Source organism: Oryctolagus cuniculus, chromosome 2, assembly GCF_051225735.1.
Source record: "Oryctolagus cuniculus isolate XC-2025 breed Fujian yellow rabbit chromosome 2, ASM5122573v1, whole genome shotgun sequence".
In the NCBI taxonomy this organism is placed as follows: Eukaryota; Metazoa; Chordata; class Mammalia; order Lagomorpha; family Leporidae; genus Oryctolagus; species Oryctolagus cuniculus.
In genome coordinates, this window is record NC_142868.1 from 3,966,443 (window position 1) to 3,979,922 (window position 13,480).

General features: G+C 64.9%; 1 protein-coding gene across 2 annotated transcripts in view; it reads left to right on the forward strand.

Moving 5' to 3' along the window:
• Window positions 1–12,099, forward strand: part of C2H4orf50 (chromosome 2 C4orf50 homolog) — an 81,488-nt gene extending 69,389 nt beyond the window's left edge. For both annotated transcript variants that reach the window (XM_089326915.1, XM_089326917.1), the window contains one exon: window positions 7,891–12,099. The gene's annotated coding sequence lies outside the window, so the exon portion shown is untranslated. The remainder of the gene's footprint in view (window positions 1–7,890) is intronic.
• The last annotated feature ends 1,381 nt before the right edge of the window (window positions 12,100–13,480 follow it).

The window sequence follows — 13,480 nt, forward strand, 5'->3', positions numbered from 1 at the left end:
TCCCGAGAGCCAGATGTGTGCATTTCCCACCAGCACCTCAGGGACGCCGCAGCAGCGGCGGCCGGGGGACCGGCCACGGCGGGAGCGAGCACGCCACAGACGCTGGCGGATGCTGCACGCGGGCGGCCGTTGGCTGAGGTGGGACGCGCACCAGCTCACCGCACCTGCCCAGGACCCGAGAGCAGCAAGGTGGTCTTCTGCCTGGTCTGCACCTTGTGGCGGAGGGAAACGGGTGCCCCCTGGGGCGGGCTCCCATCCTCAGGGCCCTGTGGCAGCCGGGAGGCCCTGGAGCAGATCCCCGTGGCAGATCCCCGACGGCAGGCCCCCTGGGGCGTCCGAGCCACTGCTCCCGTCAAGTCTCCCTTCAGCTCCGTTCTCGGGTGACCTCCCCACAGCCAGAGCCGTCCTGGGACGGGTTTCCCTGGCACGGAGGGCGGATCCAAAGGACTGAGCGAGCAGCCGTCCCACATGCCCCAGCGGAGGTTTGAGGGGTGCACCGAAGCATTGGGAGAGTGAGCAGCTCGGGGTCCTGGGACCCCAAGGCGGAACAGCAAGAAGAGATCTCTGAGGGCCAGCAGGAGGCGAGGGGCAGAGGGCGGCACGGCCTGGAGAGCCAAGCTGCCCCCTGGTCAGCCACGATACTGCCAGTGACCGCCCTGTGTCCCGTTCTTTCCTCCACTGCCGCCGCCGGGACATGTTCTAGAAAGTTCCCTGGGAACAGCGTGTGTGCTAATTTAAACACCGCCATCACACCAGACCTGTTTCCAGCCTACTGTGGGTCATTAGCGCAGGCTTCACTTAAAATATAAAAATGAGTGAGCAGATGGGGCAGACGGAGTGACTCGCAAATTGCAGAGGCTTTTGTCGGGGGCGGGGCGGGGGAGCGTGGGTCTAACACTGGATTCCTCGTACCTGCAGGGAATGCTGACTCCTCCCTAAGGAAATCTGTTGGAACTGGGTTGCATTCAGCAGGAGTCACATTCGATGGATGAACACTTAATCTGTCCGTGCTCAGCACCCGCCCCATCCACGGCTGCGCCTGAAAACCACTTCCTGTCTGCTTGGGCCTGTGCCGTGGCTTTCTCCGCGACTCGCTTAGAAGCCTGCGCCCTGGAGCCTGGCAGTCTTGGCTGCAGTCCCGGGGCTGGAAACCGCCCAGGACACTTGGCATCTCCATGCCGGGGTTGCTGACTCCTGACTCTGCTGTTTTATTTTGTTTTGTTTTTTAGGTTTGTTTATTTATTTGAGAGGTAGAGTTACAGACAGAGGGAGAGGCAGAGAGAAAGGTCTTCCATCTTGCTGATTCAATAATTAAATGACTGCAACGGCCGGAGCTGTGTGGATCCAAAGCTAGGAGCTTTGGGACCCAAGCATTGGCCATCTTCCACTGCCTTCCCAGGCCATAAGCAGAGAGCTGGATGGGAAGAGGAGCAGCCGGGACATGAACCGCTGTCAGCCCACCAACTCTGCTCTTGATCCAGCTCCTGCTAAGGTGCGCCCTGAGAGGTCCCAGGGGATGGCTTAAGTGCTTGAGGTCCCTGACACCCCACACCCATACGGAGACCGGGATGGAGTTCTGGGTCAGGCTCCTGGCTCCAGCCAGCACAGCACTGGCTGTTACAGGCATCTGAGGCTTGATCCAGTGGATGGAAGATTTAAAAAAAAAATAACCACAACTCTCCACCACCCACTGGCTGTGGAACCCATGGGAGGTGTCGTCCAAGTCTGGATGCCCCTGTCTGAGTGCAGACTGGTAACTGTGCCTCCCAGGGAGCGGGGAGGGTCCTGGTCACTCTTGGGTCATCATGGCACGTCCCTGTGCTCTACCCGAGCCCTGGACTGACTCCCGCGCACCATGTCCCCCAGGGCACGTGCCTCCTTGGTGTTCTTTCTGCCCCTGATGGGAGTGTGGGTGGAAGTGGCCCCCACCTCCACCCCCGACCCTCTGGGCAGAGAATGAAGATTCCTGGGCTTGTCCAGTGGGGCCACTTGCATCCACCTCCACCTGGTTCACTCCCTGCAGGGACCCGACGCTGCGTGGTGGCCATGGCTGGAGGGTGCAGTCTGCAGGCGGGCGCTGTGTACTGTGGGAAGGTTTGGGATTCAGAGGCAGCTTAGCAAAGCTGGAGGTGACAGAGCCTACCCTAAGTCCTGCCACAGTGGCCTGAGGCCAGCCGTGAGGCCATCAGCCGTGGAGGAAGGGTGCCTGCTGTGGTTGGGGGAGGCCTGGAAGCAGGTGCGAGATGGTGGGGGGCTGGGCACCCAGCAGTGCAGGAGAGGCCCTGGGTCTGTACTCCCAGGCACAGTGCGGGCCGGGTGGGCTGTGCCTTGAGCTACAGAGCAGGGAGAGAGGGGACGGGAGGCGACACAGGGTCCTCACGGCAGGCTGCACGGCGTGGGTTTAGCGCACGGTGTCACGGGCCGCCAGTGGGCGTGGGCGCTGTCGTCAACACTGTGTGCTGTCACTACGGAGCTCTCTTCTCCACAAAGGTCTGGAAGTAAGTAGGGCATGGGCTGGCGTCCCCATTTTTGCCCTCATTCTCCGATACCCCAGGGCTTCTCCCCGCCCCCGCCCCCGCCTCACCGTGCGGTGCCTCCCTGCCTGGGATCTTCTCCGTGATCCACTTTCGCTTTGGCTCCTTCCGGGGACTGAGGCTGCAGCCTGGTCCCCGCCCCCGCCGGCGCCGTGTGCCGCGGACACTCGGGGCAGGGACTGCAGGTGCCTTAGAGTTGGCTGCTCCAGGTTCCCTCCCGGGGCAGGAATCCTCCCAGAGATCCCCACGTCAACAGCACCGTGAGCTCACCGCCTCCTCCAGGAAGTCCATCCTGATGTCGCCCATGAAGTGGCTTTCTCTGACCCTCCCCAGCCCGCTGTTGACTTCCATTCAGCCGGCGTCTTGTTATGCCTGGCGTTCTCATCCACTCGCCCTGCGAGGCTCCTGGGGACAAAGGTGTGTGGGTAGTGTGTGTCCCAGTATCCCCCAAAGCCTTGAACTCAGTTCCTGACGCGTGAGTGAGTGGACTGGCAGCTCCACGTCTGCCCCCCGCCGAAGTGGCCCGCTGGCGGCCTCTGAGCTGAAGTCTGCCCCTAGACTCCGCCCAGAACACCCTCCGCTTCCCCTTGCGCCTGCTCCTGTGGGGGCAGGGCCTCCCTCTGTCCCTCAGAGGCCGCCTCCTCTGAAGGGCCCACCCCCAGCCCTAGAACTCTGATTTCCTCGGGTCTGTCTTTAATTCACTAAATCTCTCTTCGGCTGCGTCTGGTCCATGATTTAACTTCCCTGTAGACACCACCTGCTGGTTTATTCTTTCTTTTGAATGTTTGTTTTAGTTTCTTGAAAGGCAGGGAGACAGAGTCTCCAGTGTGCTGGCTGGCTCCCTGGATGCTCCCTAGTTGCAGCTGGGTCAGGCCAAAGCTGGGAGCCTGCAGCTGCAGCTGGTCTCCCACATGGGCGGCAGGCACCCAGGTATTTAAGCCGTCACCTGCTGCCTCCCAGGGTGTGTGTTAGCAGGAAGCTGGAGCTGGGAGTGGAGCAGGGATTTGAACCCAGGCACCCTGAGATGGCACCTGGGCATCCCAAGTGCTGTTTCACTACTGCGCCAAAGCCCACCTCTGTTTGTTTGTTAAAGATTTTATTTATTTATTTCAGAGGTAGAGTGAGAGAGAGAGAGAGAGAGAGAGGGGTCTTCCATCTGCTGGCTCACTCCCCAAATGGCCACAATGGCTGGAGCTGGGCTGATCCAAAGCCAGGAGCCAGGAGCTTCTTCTGGGTCTCCCACGCAGGTGCAGGGGCCCAAGGACTTGGGCCATATTCTGCTGCTTTCCCAGGCCACAGCAGAGAGCTGGATTGGAAGTGGAGCAGCTGGGACCTGAACTGGTGCCCATATGGGATGCTAGCACTGCAGGCGGAGGATTAACCCACTGCGCCACAGCACGGGCGCCCCTACCGCTGTTTTAAATTCATAGCACATCTAGGTGAAAACAGTGCGCGTCCTTAATGCATGCTCTTCTGGAATTCCGGTCAGATGTGACCCCCACGTGGTTTGGGTTGCTCAGGAGCTGGCGTCTGTGAGCGTCCCGCGTGGGTGTGGGAGGTGACCACGTCATGTTCATCAGTTCTGGGACAGCGGCTGCAATCATGTCTCCGTGTCTGCCAGAGCCACGCGTGGACCGGCGTCGGCCACAGGTGCACCGCGGGCGAGGAGCGAGGCTTGCTTGCCCCTGCCACACAGCCTGTCACAGTGTGACGCGGACGGCGCTGTCCTGCTCGGTCCTCGCCTGGGGCGTGCACACAGGGGCCCCCGTGTGATGCACGGCAGGGAAGCCGGTGGAAATGCGGGTGCCGGGCTCCGCCACGCAGCCTGTGCCTCCACACGCCCGGGGCGGGGACCCGGATGACCAGTGAGGCTTGCGTGCGGCGTGCGCCCCCAGCCCTGAGGCTCTGAGTCGGTTTATTTTTATCTTGCTCATTCCCTCCCCCAAGACAGTGTACAGTGAGATATAAATACATTCTGCAAGCAGACTAAAGCCGCCTACGCAGCCCACAACCTGCGCCAGTGGGATCTGCCTCGGCTCAGCTCTGGGCACTGGGGTGACACTGCCGGGCGGCGGCCTCACTGACGGCCTTGTGAGCCCCCGCTGCTGGGCACCGGAGACCTCAGCGTTGTGGCTGAGCCGGGCTCAGGGAGATCCGTCGTAGGGAGATCCGTCGTGGGGACACCCTGGGCCTCCACAGGGACACTGCGCTCTGTGAGGGCTTTCAGGCGCACGGGGTCCCCTAGCAAGCTGCCGCGTTGTCCAGAACAGTGATTCCTCCATAGCTTCCAAAGGCTCTCCAGGCTGCCCTGTGACCCCCACACTGCTCGGCTCCTCCCAGCCTGCACCCTCCTACCCCCCCAGCCTGTATCACCCCCCAGCCTGTATCACCCCCCAGCCTGCACCCTCTCCCCCACAGCCTGCATCCTCTCCCCCAGCCTGCACCCTCTCCCCCCCAGCCTGCACCCTCTCCCCCCAGCCTGCACCCTCTCACCCCAGCCTGCACCCTTCCCCCCAGCCTGCACCCTCTCCCCCCCAGCCTGCACCCTCTCCCCCCAGCCTGCACCCTCTCCCCCCAGCCTGCACCCTCCCCCCCAGCCTGCACCCTCTCCCCCCCAGCCTGCACCCTCTCCCCCCAGCCTGCACCCTCCCCCCCAGCCTGCACCCTCTCCCCCCACAGCCTGCACCCTCTCCCCCCAGCCTGCACCCTCTCACCCCAGCCTGCACCCTCCCCCCCAGCCTGCACCCTTCCCCCCAGCCTGCACCCTCTCCCCCCCAGCCTGCACCCTCTCCCCCCAGCCTGCACCCTCTCCCCCCAGCCTGCACCCTCCCCCCCAGCCTGCACCCTCTCCCCCCCAGCCTGCACCCTCTCCCCCCAGCCTGCACCCTCCCCCCCAGCCTGCACCCTCTCCCCCCACAGCCTGCACCCTCTCCCCCCAGCCTGCACCCTCTCCCCCGAGCCTGCACCCTCCCCCCCAGCCTGCATCCTCTCCCCCAGCCTGCACCCTCTCCCCCCACAGCCTGCACCCTCTCACCCCAGCCTGCACCCTCTCCCCCCACAGCCTGCACCCTCTCCCCCCAGCCTGCACCCTCTCCCCCCCCAGCCTGCACCCTCTCACCCCAGCCTGCACCCTCTCCCGCCACAGCCCGCACCCTCTCACCCCCCAGCCTGCACCCTCTCCCCCAGCCTGCACCCTCTCCCCCCAGCCTGCACCCTCTCCCCCAGCCTGCACCCTCTCCCCCCAGCCTGCACCCTCTCACCCCCAGCCTGCACCCTCTCCCCCCAGCCTGCACCCTCTCCCACCAGCCTACACCACCCTCTCCCCCAGCCTGCACCCTCTCACCCCAGCCTACACCACCCTCTCCCCCAGCCTACACCACCCTCTCCCCCAGCCTGCACCCTCCCCCCCCCAGCCTGCACCCTCTCCCCCCAGCCTACACCACCCTCTCCCCCAGCCTGCACCCTCCCCCCCCAGCCTGCACCCTCTCCCCCCAGCCTACACCACCCTCTCCCCCAGCCTACACCACCCTCTCCCCCAGCCTGCACCCTCTCCCCCCAGCCTACACCACCCTCTCCCCCAGCCTACACCACCCTCTCCCCCAGCCTGCACCCTCCCCCCCCAGCCTGCACCCTCTCCCCCCAGCCTACACCACCCTCTCCCCCAGCCTACACCACCCTCTCCCCCAGCCTGCACCCTCTCACCCCAGCCTGCACCCTCTCCCCCCAGCCTGCACCCTCTCCCCCCAGCCTGCACCCTCTCCCCCCCCAGCCTGCACCCTCTCCCCCCAGCCTGCACCCTCCCCCCCAGCCTGCACCCTCTCCCCCAGCCTGCACCCTCTCCCCCCACAGCCTGCACCCTCTCCCCCCAGCCTGCACCCTCTCCCCCCCCAGCCTGCACCCTCTCCCCCCAGCCTACACCCTCTCCCCCCAGCCTGCACCCTCTCCCCCCAGCCTACACCCTCTCCCCCCAGCCTGCACCCTCTCCCCCCAGCCTACACCCTCTCCCCCCAGCCTGCACCCTCTCCCCCCGAGCCTACACCCTCTCCCCCCAGCCTGCACCCTCTCCCCCCAGCCTACACCCTCTCCCCCCCCAGCCTGCACCCTCTCCCCCCAGCCTACACCCTCTCCCCCAGCCTACACCCTCTCCCCCGAGCCTGCACCCTCTCCCCCAGCCTGCACCCTCTCCCCCCAGCCTGCACCCTCTCCCCCAGCCTGCACCCTCTCCCCCCCAGCCTGCACCCTCTCCCCCCGAGCCTACACCCTCTCCCCGCCCCAGCCTGCACCCTCTCCCCCAGCCTGCACCCTCTCACCCCCCAGCCTGCACCCTCTCCCCCCAGCCTGCACCCTCTCCCCCAGCCTGCACCCTCTCCCCCAGCCTGCACCCTCTCCCCCCCAGCCTGCACCCTCTCCCCCCGAGCCTACACCCTCTCCCCGCCCCAGCCTGCACCCTCTCCCCCAGCCTGCACCCTCTCACCCCCCAGCCTGCACCCTCTCCCCCCAGCCTGCACCCTCTCCCCCAGCCTGCACCCTCTCCCCCAGCCTGCACCCTCTCCCCCCCAGCCTGCACCCTCTCCCCCCGAGCCTACACCCTCTCCCCGCCCCAGGCCTGCACCCTCTCCCCCCAGCCTGCACCCTCTCCTAGCACTTGGCTTCTGCCCAAGCCATCTCCTCTGCCCAGAAAACTTCTGTTCGAAGCTCCCCGTCTCCAGTCTTCCTCCCACCCTTCATCTCCTTTTGTCCTTCCAAAGGCGTTTTTGGACTCTTTCCAGGCCCAGTGCTGCATGGAGCCCCCCGCCCCAGCCTGTGTCCTCTCTGTCCACAGCTGGCTTCTCCCGCGCCCGTCCTCGGCCTCTGCAGGGCCTTTGCACAGGCTGCCGGAAAAGCTGTCTGACGCACTCTCCTGCTCCCCCTCCCCCTCCTTCCTTCTGGCCCTGCTGTGGTCATCTTGCTCTCCCCTGCACCACACAGTGGCCCCCAGAGGGCGAGCACCATAACCCCAGCACCCAGCACCGAGCCTGCCCTGTAGCGGGGCCTCCGTCAACTTCGGGCACATGATTGAAGCTGTCCGTGACAACCTCCATTTCTGTTTTCCTTTGGGTCCGTTCCCTTGCCCAGTGGCCTCTCTGGAGGCCAGACCCCCTCTCTGTCCTAGTGTGCACAGGCGCAGTCACTTGTAAGTCCACGTCAGTCATGGAGTCACACACAGACCAAAGAGGACCCTGCCTGTGGGTCCAGGTAGCCCAGGAGAGCAGCCCGGCGCCCAGACTAAAGTGGCCCGCAACGTAAGGGCTCGTGCGGTCGGCAGCTTCCCGGGGTCTGCCTCCTGCTACCCACCGCTGTGCTTTTCTTGTTACAGAGAGAAGCGAGCACATGGAGTGGGAACGCGTTCCAGCCCTGCCCGCCTGCGAGGAGCGAAGCCGACCCGGGATGGAGGCTGCCTTGGGGGGCCAAGTTCCCAGCTGAGTGCCCTTGCTCTGGCTCGAGTCCTTCCCGGAGACGTCTCTTCACTGCATGATGCCGCCCGAGCGACCCGAGATGACTGTGGGCTGTAAGAAGCCTGCGTTGGCTGGCATGGGCCTGGGGCAGGGGGTGGCGGGAACCTGGGCGCCGAAGTCCCAAGGACCTGGCCGGCCCTACCACGCCTACGCTCTGCCACCTTGCACGGGCTCCGTACCTCCTCTGGACGTCCCGAAATCTGCTCGACAGTTTTGCTCTGGCGACTGAATGAGCTGTCATCTGGGAAGTGCCTGGCACGCTGCAAGAGGCTTCCCCCGGATCCGAGGTCATGCGTGCACCATGCAGCTCCTCGTCCCTCCGCCACGGCCACACGCAAGCACGCTCTGCCCTCAGTGTTCCAGCTCTGTCCACTTCCCACCCAACATGGGTGGTGGGGCCTGGCCGGACGACCTCTGGGGGCCCATGGGTGTTACAGAGCTCCTACAAGAGATGCGGGCGAGGGTGGGGGTCCTCGCCTTGCACACCCTGGGCAGCGGGCTCGGGGGTGCCATCGGACTCGCAAAGGAGCCTGGGCCCCCAGGTGGCCGGGAGTCCTTGTTGGGGGCTGGGCTCTGAGCTTCACTGTGGCTGGTCGTCATGTCGTCTGGGAGGGTGCTTAGATCCCCCGTGTCCGGAGAGCCACCTGTGACCTCAGCTTGCTGGCAACGTGGAGGCTGCTCTCTGGCTGCCCTGTCTTCCCGTCTGCGACCCCACGCCTTGCAGGCCCTGCCAGCTCTGACCCCTGATGAGGCTGTAGCCTCCCCGTGTTCTCTGTTGGCTGTGTTCCTGCCAAGTCCCAAGCCCCGCCTCCCCGCTTCCAGATTGAGAGCTTACCCGGTGTCACTCAGGCATCTGGGGTCCATGAACTGATCCCCAAGGACCACGGTGCCCTGAGTGCTCCGAGCCCGCGGCCCCAGCTCAGCTCCTTCCACAGGACCCGGCGGCTGTGCTTGGGCCGAAGACTTTCTCCTCTGCCGGGTTCCCTGTGAACGGCAGGACGGTGAGGCCACCCCTCGGGCAGCCAGGGGCTAACGGCGGGCGCACCTGACGTCCACGCACGCACAGGAAGAGCTGATGCGAAGCCGCGGTTCGCCCCGCTCCTGTGCTGTGAGACCAAGGTTGGTGGGAGGGGGCTGCTGGGGACGTGGGGGCAGCTGGGAACAGACTGGGGGCAGCGCAGGGTGAGCTGCAGATGCGCCCCACCACCCCGGCTCAGCCCTCAGAGCGTCTCCAGTCCTAGGCGGGCGCTCAGGCCACCCTTGGCCACATCCAGCCCACAAGTGCACCTTGTTGGCTCATGGTTTTTTAACCGGTGACGGCTTTGAGCGCCCAGCTCAGGGGCGCGGAGCACTCGCTCACTGTGGTCAGCATCACCACCACCATCTTCCCCGATGGAAACCCTGTGCCTGCTCCCCGTCCCCCTGCCCCAGCACCTGCCTGCCCCTTCCCAGGCCACTCCAGGACCTCAGAAGCGGCACCGTCATGCAGGGCTTGTCCCGCAGCTGGTTGGCTCCTGTCACCTGTCTCCGAGGTGGGCTCGAGGTGCGGCAGGTGTCAGGACACCGGTCTCGGGCGCACGTTGCCCATCCGTGCAGGCTGCTGGCACTGACCCCGCTGTGGACATGGGTGTACGAGCACCTATGTTGTTTTTCTTTCTTGACACTTTAAAACCAGGCGGGTCTTAATGCTCGTCTGGATTTCTGGCTCTTCTTGGCAAATCAGCACTGGGCCTCTGTTTTCCCGGCTGCTGCCAGCTCCCTCCCCCACCAGCAGGCACCCCCAGCCCGGTGGGCCTCAGACCCCCACTCCCTACCCGCTTTTGCTCAGTGACGCTCTGTGGGCCAGAGACGGCTGGCAGCCTGGGCCGGGGCCTCACGGGCGGGAAAACGCTGAGCAGCTGTCGGGCAGCCGGGCTGGGCTCCTCCGTCCTGACCTAAGGTCCCGTTTTGGAGGCAAACGGAGACCTGGTGCCTTGCCTGGCAGGCTTGTGGGAGTGTTGTGAAGGGGGGAGGGCGTTGACTGGCAGGACAAGCCTAGCGCTTGGGGTCCACTTCCTGGCTGAGACTTGGGAAATGGGGCCCTGCCTCCTGCCGAGGGTTGCGCCAGGATCAGCCGAGACGGGCAGACAAGGAGGGCTGCAGAGGGCTGGGGGCTTCCTTTCCCATCACTGTGTCCGGGAGCCCTGGCCCCCGCCCTGCAGAGGCGAGGGCCTCAGGGCCGAGCCTGAGTTCAGAGCCCCCTCGGCGGGCCAGCCCCCTCTCCTCTGTGAGCGCCCGGTGGGTAAGCTGGGGAGCTAGCACCGTCCTTGGGGGCTGGGCACACAGCAGCTGCCCAGCGAGGCTGAGCTCCTGTCTTGCCCTCCCAAGTGGAAAGGTGCCCCCGGGTTTCCCAGAGGTGTCCTCGCTCCCCACCACCCCACCCCCGCCTCGCCGAGGGAAGGGGTCCCGCGTTCCTGGGGGTGCGGCTGCTGCTCCTCAGGCTCCGTTCCCGCATTAACCGACAAGCACCGAGTGCCAGGCGCCGCAGCCGGCCCTGGGGGTCCAGGGGCAGCAAAGCCTCTCCCTCCTCTGGGGGTGGGGTGGGGTGGAGGGCTTTCCTGGGGACCGATGGCTCAGGCAGCTGACCGAAACCGCAGCAAGTTCCCCTGGCAGCCCCTGGCCTGACGGCTCCTCTGTGGCTGGAGGGGCTTCTCCAGGCCACCCCCCCCCACCCAGGTCCCAGTGGCTGTGACTGGTGTTGCCTCCCTGCTCCTGGGTCCCCGGACATCGGCTGCCCCGGGTCTTCCTGCCACCCAGTTGTCACCTCTGTCCTGTCCAGGGTCCCAGGGGGAGTCTCTGAGACCCGCCAGGGCCGGCGAGGCTTTTCTGGGGAAAGTGGTCCATCCTACAGCACTTGGTAGACCCTTGGAGGCCAGGCTGGACCTCGGCTGACCCCTGCCTCTTAGATGTGTGTGGGTGGGGCTGCTGGAGGTGATGACAGAGCGCCTGGCGGGGGAGATGAAGATGAGGGCTGATAACCGGGCAGCCAGGCTCCGGTCCGCGTCCCACACCTTGTAGCTCCAAGAGCAGAAGTGACATCCCTCCCTCAGTCTTCTCACCTGGCAAATGGGTTCAATGAAACTCCTACCTCTGCACCCGCGCCTGCGTGGGTGGGAAAGCACCCTGCAGACACACGTGCTGTGCACGCATGTCGTGCATGTCACCAAGTCAACTCCTATTTATTATGCACCCACTGTGTGCAGTTATGACCCGAGTGATCTGTTTCGTGACAACGTGGAAGAAGTCCCAGGCTGAGGAGAGACTGGCTGGTCAGATGGTTGTAGGGCGCGTTCATAGACTGTGATTGGCAACAGCCCGCGGGTTGGCATGGCAACGTTTCTCCATAGGCTGCTCGGCTGCATCCTAAAATAGGTACGTTGGAGGTGTGGCGGCAGAGACACGCGGAGGCAGCGTGGCCTGGCCGCTCTGCGGGCCGAGGGGGGCCGCGTGCTCAGGGGGCCGTGCCCTGCCCTGCCTGGGTGGGCCAGCCGTGCGGGGCTCCAAAAAGCAGACCTGGAGTAGCCACTGCAGGGGGGGGCGCCTCATCTGGTGTGAGCACCCTTGTCGCCCCCCACTCCACAGGCGGGGAGCGTGAGGTCCAGCGAGGCTGCCCGACAGACCCCACCCCGCCCTGGTCAGGTGGCACAGCAGGTGGTCCCCGAGGGTTCTCGACCCGCACCCCAGTGCAGGCTCCTGCAATTCCGAAATGATTCCCAGTCACTTGGAAACGCGAATTAGTCTAAGGCATCCTTGCCTTTGCTGTAGAGTTCGCGTCTGACGCCCGGGAGGAGTCGGGAGCCGTAGAAGCTGACTTCGTGGCCGGGCCTGAGTGCCGGGCGTTTAAGTCCACCGCGTCCACAGCCCCCTCCCTGCCTGGTCTCAGCGTGAACTCCGAGTGGCAAAGCCGATTAAAGCTGTGCGAGTCACTTGGCGCCGGGATTACTGTCCGGGATCTGTCTGCCTTCCTTGGGCGTGGGGGTGAGCCCCTGCCTGTCTGTCTGACTCAGCAGTTTAGTGAGCCAACTTTATAGGCCAGGGGGGGCGGGGGGGGGCTTCTTCACCTCCGGCTGCTGCTCACAGCCTCCGTGGGCTTCCGGGCGGAATTCCAGGGGGGGAAGGGGAAGCTTTCTGAGAACAGAGCGCGATACCTCTCCTACCGCACCTGCCCCACCGCTGCTTCTCCACGCAGCTGGTGCGGGGCCCAGGAAGGGCTCCTGGCTGGAGCTGGGGCCGGGCGGCGGGAGGAGGAGGTGTCCCGAGCTGTGCCATCGCCTTCCCAGGCCGCCTGTAGGACATGGGGGTTGCACCCTGTAGTTCTGGGCTTCACCCACTCACCTGCAGGCTTTTGGAAAGCTGGGGCCCAGGCCTCTGAAGTCAGGGCGTCCTGGGTGGGGCCCGAGCAGGGGTCCTTTAGCCCAGCTCCTGGGGAGTCTGGTGGGCAGCAGGGTCAGGAGGGAACCACAGGGCCCCTTCCCGTGCGCCCGTGCCCTGAACCGATTAAATTCGAGGTGCGCCCGGGGTTCCTGTGTTACGTCCACATTGATTTTTTTTGCTCGTGTGCTCAGAGGCGACGAGGGGAAGCTGCTGGCCTCGGGTGGTTTTTGCCCGTGAGTCCGTTAACCTCACCAGTAGTGGGCCTTTTAAGCAGGGAGGAGCCTCACGCCAGTGACACGCGTGGGGTGATGCGGCATCCGGCTCCACCACGGCAGGGCTGGAACGCGGGGCAGGTGGTGGTTGCCACCGCACGTCCACGTGGAAATCCAGACAATGCCGTAGCCAGGTTCAGCGAATCTCCTGGCACAGTCGCCTACATGCTAGACTCCGCCGGAAATGGTACCCACCACGGCCAAGGGCACCACGAGGCAGCGTGCCGCTGGGCACTGCACCCGTGGCCGCCGCCATTCCTCCCGGGGTTGGGAGTAAAGGCTCTGACAGCGTCTGGTGCCTTTGGGAGGCAGAGAACAAACTCCGCCCCCTGGGTCTGTTGATGTGTTCGGTCCTCTGCTGTCTTACGAGCATTTCTGGGAAAAGATCACCTGTGCCTTGGCCCTAAAGCACGTGCAGGAAGCCAGTGGATTCAGCAGTGAGGGGCTGGGTTTTCCTGATCCCCCTTGGTCGTTTCTAACTCCTGCTCCGGTTCCCCCGTGTGAATGCCCGCAGAGCTGTGGGATGACTGCGGGGGAGCTGAGGCAGGAAGACAAGGGTTTGCTCCAGCACCGTTGTTTTTTCTCGGTCTCTGAAAATTCACTGTTGGCCGTGCCAAAGGGTACCCGGATGATGGCTCATGGGCTGGTGGCACAGGGCGGGGCGGGGGAGACAAATGAAGGCGTTGTTAAACCCGTCTGGAACCTTGGCAACAGCTCTGTGGACACCTCCCAAAGTGACACGATGCGGCACTTGCGGAGATGGGGA